Below are 7559 nucleotides of genomic sequence, written 5' to 3'. Positions count from 1 at the left end.
TCTCCGATTGCTTTACACGGCATTCCAAGTATTTCGCGGGATTGTATATTAGAAACATTCCTTTGGCCGAGTGAATCATACGATGCTGACCTTGTCCACTCTCTCAAGGCATGATTCAAAATTCTCCTGTCTAACTCTTATTATTACTTTATGATACTATTTCTAAAATGAGATGGATCAAATTTTATCTTTTTTGTCACCTGTGGAACACACGGCAAAGAAAGAAACGCTTTTTGCATTATTGTTCTCTTGTGACACAACCATTTCAGGATTACTGAGTGGAGCGGGTTAAGGGGGCAAGCGGTGTTTGGCAACGGCTTAGCTTCGTTTCCAAATCGGATCTCAAAATTTTAATTTTAAATGGCGTTGTGTTGTTTACACCCTATTCCGCTATTGTTAACAAGCAATTATAGAATATGCACAATTTCTTCTATTTGCTGAAACGACTATAATTGCAGAAAAGCGCGACTCGGTGTACTTGTGGAGTACATTGTCAAAGCAAACGCCTCAACTTATATTGTGTCGTGTTTAGCTAAAAAATATTTCAGGAATGTGAGTGCTATTGAATATTGAATAGATCATAAAGCTATATTGTCCCGTACAAGCTCTTTTATTTGAAGCACTAATTAATAGAATTATTTAGGATTTGATTTATAGAATTGGAGTAATACTGCCGCTGAAAAAAAAATCTGAGCAAGCTGACTTGTCAAGAAAAGTCAATATGGCTTAAAATAAACTTTTATTTCTAGACAGCTTCAAACGCCCCATAGACATTGTTTAAAACACGCTTAGTCTTAAGTTGTTTACTTTTACTCTTGTAGATTGTTAAAAACATTTTGAAACAAGCGCCTGAGAGTGATTCGCCTCAGAATAATTCTACATCCCTTTGGAAACGCTACAAAACACGCTTCTTTTGTCGGCGCTGGCCCATGTCTCTGCTTGAATGAGCAATGAATTAACAGTTAAATCAAAAACCCGAAAATACAATAAACCCTGTTGTACCTCCCTTGGGGACCGGTCACAAAACAAATGGAGTTGGACAATGACAAATGCTTTACGAGATGTTTCTGGAAAAACAGTGAGAAAAATGCAAAGAAGAACGCAGAAAATGTGCCAAATTGTATAACGAATTTTGTACCATTCCAAAGGAATCAAGAGAAAACGATATCAATATAATAATTTTGCGTGAGAACATTAAAAAATGACAGTGGCGGTATATTCGATGTGCGATCTCAGGCAAACAACACGAAGATGTACCAATGAACCCACGCCTCTTGGGTACTGAAGTAGGGTGGGGATGACTTAAGCGAGCAGTGCGTTAGTGAGAGAGAAAGATGAGTGAACTCTAAGAGTAAGCAAATATATGACTAGTTCATTAGGGGTGGTGGTGGAGGGGGGTAACGTTTAAACTGTTGTTAATAATTCACTTGATTAACCGAAAGTAACGGATTGGGGGAAATAAGGCAAACTGGGAAAATAAAAGGCAAACCTATATGTTTTTTTAACCTCAATCCCTTTTAACCGTTACATCTTTTCATATTTCAACAAGAAAGGGTGTGTCCTCACAAGATAAATTTTACACTCACCCACATCACCAAAAATAATATAATTACACCGTAAAGTTTCTGGAAATAAAAAAAAAACAAAAACAAAAAAAAAAAACAAAAAAAAAACAATGAGGTTGAGGAGTTCTTCTGGTTAAATTGTATAGAAACGTTTAGTTATCTGTATTTGTCATCTGAGTATAGCCGGGAAGATCTTGTTTTACATGTCCAAATTACACCTCATATTTCGCGGCGCTAGCAGATTAGATGGTATCTTGCTGGTAAAGTTATCCATGTGTTGAAGAAAAATAAAAACCAAATATTTGACATCTTCTTATCTGTTCTATCAAGCGATATCAATATTATTTGGAGGCAAACAGCTTCTAATGTCGACATCTGATACCCAAATAGCGCATTGTTTTAGGCTTAAACTAGACGGGATGGCACCGAGAACCTTTATTGTATCACGTTAATACTGATTCGTATTACCAAAAAAATTCCTGCTGGGTTTAACCAGGAACAACCTATCCCCTAGTACTAGCCAGCCTCATGCTACAAGACCCCTACCAGCTTTCCATGATCATTTATATTTTTTATGCTGTTGTTTTTCTACACTATTCATGTATAGAATGTATTCAACAGTGCGAAGCCTCAAGCCTTAGCGAACAAAAGAAGTTGTTTACGAGCCCTATATTACTAAACGAGAACGTACACAAAAGATTAATCAGAGCGTTCCATCCAAAGTATTACACTTTTAAGGAGTAGATCGGGTCAGAAATAAAATAGCGCTCTTAGAAAAGAAAAGGTGATTCGGCGAACGTAGCAAACTTGTGAATATTGGAGGAAGGACTAACACGCCTAGTCTGCTTAGCAGCCGCTTTTAGAGCTGCTAAGCAGACTAAAACAAGCCAAGATCCCAGATCTAATACGTAGCGTAAAACTGTTATATGACTGTGCGCAGGGGCGTAGCCAGGGAGTGGCCCAGGGGGCCTGCCCCCCCCTTCTAGCAGCCAAAAATACAGTAAATGTATGAGACATCATCTAAAATACAAAAAATGCCTTGAAATGGCCTTTTGGGCCCCCTCCTGTTAAAAATCCTGGCTACGCCGCTGGTGTGTTATCTGAAATTATCGAAGCTCGTGAAAAAAGTCGCGCCAAAGTAGAACTTCATTTTATATGGCAGATGTGATATTCCGAGATATTTTCAGTTCCAGCTTGTTCCTCAGCGTTAAATAATCGATAGGCAAAAAGGCTGCCAAACTCGACCGGAAGTCCGTATAGTTGGCCTGTTCTAAATCTTGTTAGCAGTTGTTCTGGCTTTCTGACGCGCAAAATTCGATGTTGCGTGGCCATCCAGGATCCGAAATCCTGCTCTCGTTTAAGAATAGCGCGTAGTCAATTCAAACAATCAAAACCGCCTGAGGGCGGCCACGAAACAAATTCGGCTGTAATAACATAAAAAGGACGCATTAGCTACATGTTTTTCGGGTTCCCTCTTTGCATCGACGACTTTTGTTTGATTGATGTTGTCATAGCAACAAAGCACCCTTTATAAAAATGTCATAATCAGTGGACTGAGTGCATAAATTCGTCGAATAATCGCTAGATTACTCTTCTCAAATACACTGCTCTGTTATTTTCATCAGTAAAAAGTCCAGTTAAATATACTTTTCTACCAATTCATGTACAATTACTCACGTCGCTTAAGTGGTCTATTTAATGACATTGTTTTACATTGGCAGTCTTTACATTATCTTGAATCTACAGCACGAAAAAAAAAACATTACACCAAATAGATGTCAAAATGGAAAATAAAATATGAACTTAAAATAATGAAAGCCTTTTTAATTTTTTTTTCTGAATGAAATCAGAAGTAAGGTCGTCGTATTCAAGGTGAATACGTATTGATAAACCACTTGAGGATATCACGATATGGGACGTGCAAATGGTTTGAAAAGTTGCACGGAATCAAATGATTCGTGTCATATACGAACTTCAAAATAATGACTAATATCACGCTATTTTGTGAACCAAGCTAGACACACGCGAGCAGCATCACAGCGTGACGTGAAAAACCTTCACGCATCTTTGAGCTCCACCCGTGCATGACTGCATTCAAAGAATGCTAAAAATAGAACTAGCTACATCACCACTTAGGCTAAGTTCAAACGTCGTATTATCCATGAGCCGTATTCAATGCAAATGCCTGCAAATGACGATTATACAATCGACTTGGTTCATTTTACGGCTCATGGATAATACGACGTTTGAACTTAGCCTTAAGCACTTAAAATTCCTATCTTTGTCTGATAGTGTTCGCCGAAGTAATAACATTGGGACAAGCTCGTTATATTCAGTCGAACCTCAATTAAACGGTCACCCTCGATGGGTCTTCAAGTGACCGCTTGACTCTTTGAACAAGTTCAATCATACACCAAGACTATATGAAGCATAAAGCTATGACCCACCCTTTGTAGAAATGTTGCGATAAGTGAACATTAAGGCACAACTAGCATACACATATTGGCACAGTGGGACCAAAACGGGACGCTAGCACAGTTTATTATTCGTGCAGTTTGGAAACCATGGACAACTGCTTCGTCCTTATTAGGACTCATCAGCAAGGAAGGCTGTCATGGCTACAGCTAACAGTCTTGATACAAATAGTGGCCACCCTAAATAGAAGATGCTCGTAGTTACTGCCTGTAGGGACTGCATACTGCACATCTTACACAGACCAATCAATTGGGGTGTTCAGGCTGCGATGTAGAGATATGCATATTATAAAGGGATTTGAACTTGGAAACGCAATCAAGAAAATATGCCATGACGCCCACATCGGCTATTTTAAAAGCTGCGTCTAACTCTTCAAGTAGTGATGAGAGAATGGCCTGGAACGTGCTGGGTTTGAACGAGAGGTATTACATTCCTTACAGAACGGAGAACATCCTATTGCCTGTGGTTTATGGTGTGACGTCACCAAAAACCTTCTCACCAGCCCCTCTCGACCAATCACAGGAATCCTACCAAGCCAAGTGTTACCGGACCGACCAGTTCGGGGAAAACAAGAGCGCATTTTTATGAGTTATTTACAAATTCAATACATCATCAATATTAATATTCCTTCATACCTGTTCTAGTCTAGTGGGAGTCAAAAGGTACATTTTTCACTGGTGACTCAGAGACGCCCCCTTGGAGCTAAAATACATATTTAGCAGATTAGCTCAGCTCTTCCTTTATCGAGTGGCGACTGAAAGTAGCGAATTGTAAATGAATTGTTGAAATCAAAGCAAAAAACAGTTAGGCATGGCCACGATTCTTTGGGATGTGACAGGGCAAATTATATTATTTGATAAAGACAATAAAGAATAAATCATGTTACGACTAGAAGTATTTCTAGTTCAAGTCTTTATGTACAGTAAACTCCGCTCTGAAGGGAAAAATCTGATAAGTTATTAGGAGTTGATTGGATTTTTTTTAATGGTTGCTCATAGTTTTAGAAAAATAAATAAAGAAGCATCATTGTCTATAGTACCTTTTAAACAATAAACTAATAGCTAACGAATGCTAATGCGTAAAGAGAGGGGAGTTGGAGAGTCGGACTCTGTAATTAATATTGATATAAAGACGAGAAAAGCGGTCAAAGTACATTAGAATGTGGCAAACTGGTGTACTTATGGTAAGCTGAATAGTGAGCTAAAACATCTTATGGTCATATGGCGCATTTGAAATTAAATTAGTTGATATTATCTAATGAACAGAAACACTAGAGCGTCTGAGTCCCGAGGGGCGGGGATACTGATGCCAATAACATATTACGCGCTAAATGGAATCATTAGCTTGATTGTTCTCATTCAAGATAAAGACTATGGTCTCTTATTAGACTATCGCGAAGACCCTGAAGGTCGTGGAGTGGAGGAACTTAATTGAACATTTTGCATATTTGACATCATGCATCACAAACCCATCGGAGCTGCCAGCCCGGGTCATAACGTCTGTCCTATGCATAGCCCCTGCTCTATTTACGACTCGTGACTCGTACGACCCATCATCGAGAATCCAGGACGTCGAGATTAGCGTATAGAGGGGCAGGAACTAGACGAAAAGAGGCTCCGAAGTCTTGCGCTTCGTTTTCGCTCCTCGTTACGTAAGACCCTCTTCAAATGACGCCGTAAACGCCGCCTAGCAAATAAATAACTTGACCCCAGTCTTCTGCCTCTGCTCTCTTTGTCCTACAGCCCCTTGCTCGCAACCACGGTTCAATCAATCAATCAATCAAGTTTATTTCACCAAATAATAGTATAATGATAATAATGCAAAAAATAGTGATGATGAGGAGTCTACTAAAAGCACAATGCTTATGAGGTGTAGACCCCTGTCGCAGACTAAGTAGCGTCTCTACGTGCTAAAACATTAGCGTTGTTATGTTATGGCACAACCGTTATGTTGTCATGTGACTGGAATGAGGGTCTATGAAGAACTTTGTAATGTTGTTAAAAGAAAACTTGTAAGTAGCATAATGCGTTGGTTTAACGGCGTGCCAGAGTCGCACCGTTCTGGTTCGGTTGAGGTTGGACCATAGATCTGTAGAGCTTTCTAGAGCGGCGAGATAATGCGACCCTGGCACGCCGTATAATGTGGCCCTAACTCAATCAGCAGAGGTGTTAGAACTCAAAGTCTCGTCTAGGAAGGTTTGGCTTTCGCTCCCACCCCCTTCACCTGGCGGATGCAGTAAAGTTATAGTGTAGTAATACTCAATGATTGCTCAAAATAGCTGGGAGGTGTTGTTGGGGTGGTGGTGGTGGTGGTGGGGGGGGGGGGGGGGGTTATTGTATTCTGTGGAGGCATCGCGCACGCAATACGCATCAATGGACACCAATGTCATGACATTAATAAAATCAGGCCACAGACCATGGAATGTCGGGTCTAATTAGCAGACAGACGTAAAGGCAATCTGATGTTCCCCAAGCCTTGCTAGCGTTCGCTTTCTAACAGCATGAGTGAGCCAAATAGTTTAATAAACATTCTGAGGTATTCACGATTTGCAAACAGGCGATGGGGCTCCCACAGCCGTCTATGAAATTCGGGGAATGGTGCGTCGAGGAATGCAACGGTCATATATGATAACTCAAAATTGCAAACAGATGCCGATACAATATAACAGCTAGCGGTAAGATCAGCAAGGACGCATTTCTATATTAAAATGTGTTAGCCTCTGCAGTGGCAAGAGTCGTTTAGCATCTTTGGATAGTAAATGGATGTCCGTGTGTGTGTGAGGGGGGTGGGGGCATGCAATCAAAAATTCAATTACACGTTTGGACAATCAGTAGCGTTTATTGACAATCAGTTATAAAAAATAGAAAATTTATTAGTGCTATTAACATAAACAAAGACAATCAATAAGCCTTTTCAGACAATCATGTTCATCAACGTGACATTCACCAATGTGGTTTGACAACCATTTATCCGATTTAAACCAAACAACAAGGAAAAATAAAATTTCATTAGAGTTATATTTTTCTTTTTTCTTTGAACAGTTGGCTCCTAAAATTAAAAGAAATATAGAACTATAAATAATTTTAACAAAAAACCAGACAAACAAACAACACTTTTTGTGGAGGGTTTATAAAAGCAAAAAGTATATACTCACTCGTTCGCTCTAGAAAAACAGAAAACGTTTGTATGAGAAATGCCGCCAAGAAACCCCTCGAACACAGGGAAGAGCTAGAAAAGGGGAGAGAGAACGTATACCGCCAAGTATGTGGTCAAATTGGAAGAAATATCACAGTCACTTTGGCTATTTCGCCCACTAACGGTCTTTTCTTCCACTTATCTATCATCGGGGGAATGAATGCACAAAGATTAAACGACTTTACAAACACGACTGAATCTTTACCCCAACGAAAACGTCATTTTTAATTACGACGGTGCACCAGCGCACCATAACCCACTAGATACCGGCCCAAACACTGAGCTAAAAAGTTACCGCACCACAGCCCATTTCTCAACATCGGA

Source organism: Nematostella vectensis, chromosome 7, assembly GCF_932526225.1.
Source record: "Nematostella vectensis chromosome 7, jaNemVect1.1, whole genome shotgun sequence".
In the NCBI taxonomy this organism is placed as follows: domain Eukaryota; kingdom Metazoa; phylum Cnidaria; class Anthozoa; order Actiniaria; family Edwardsiidae; genus Nematostella; species Nematostella vectensis.
The sequence above is the reverse complement of the archived record's forward strand: the minus strand, read 5'-3'. Positions refer to the sequence as shown.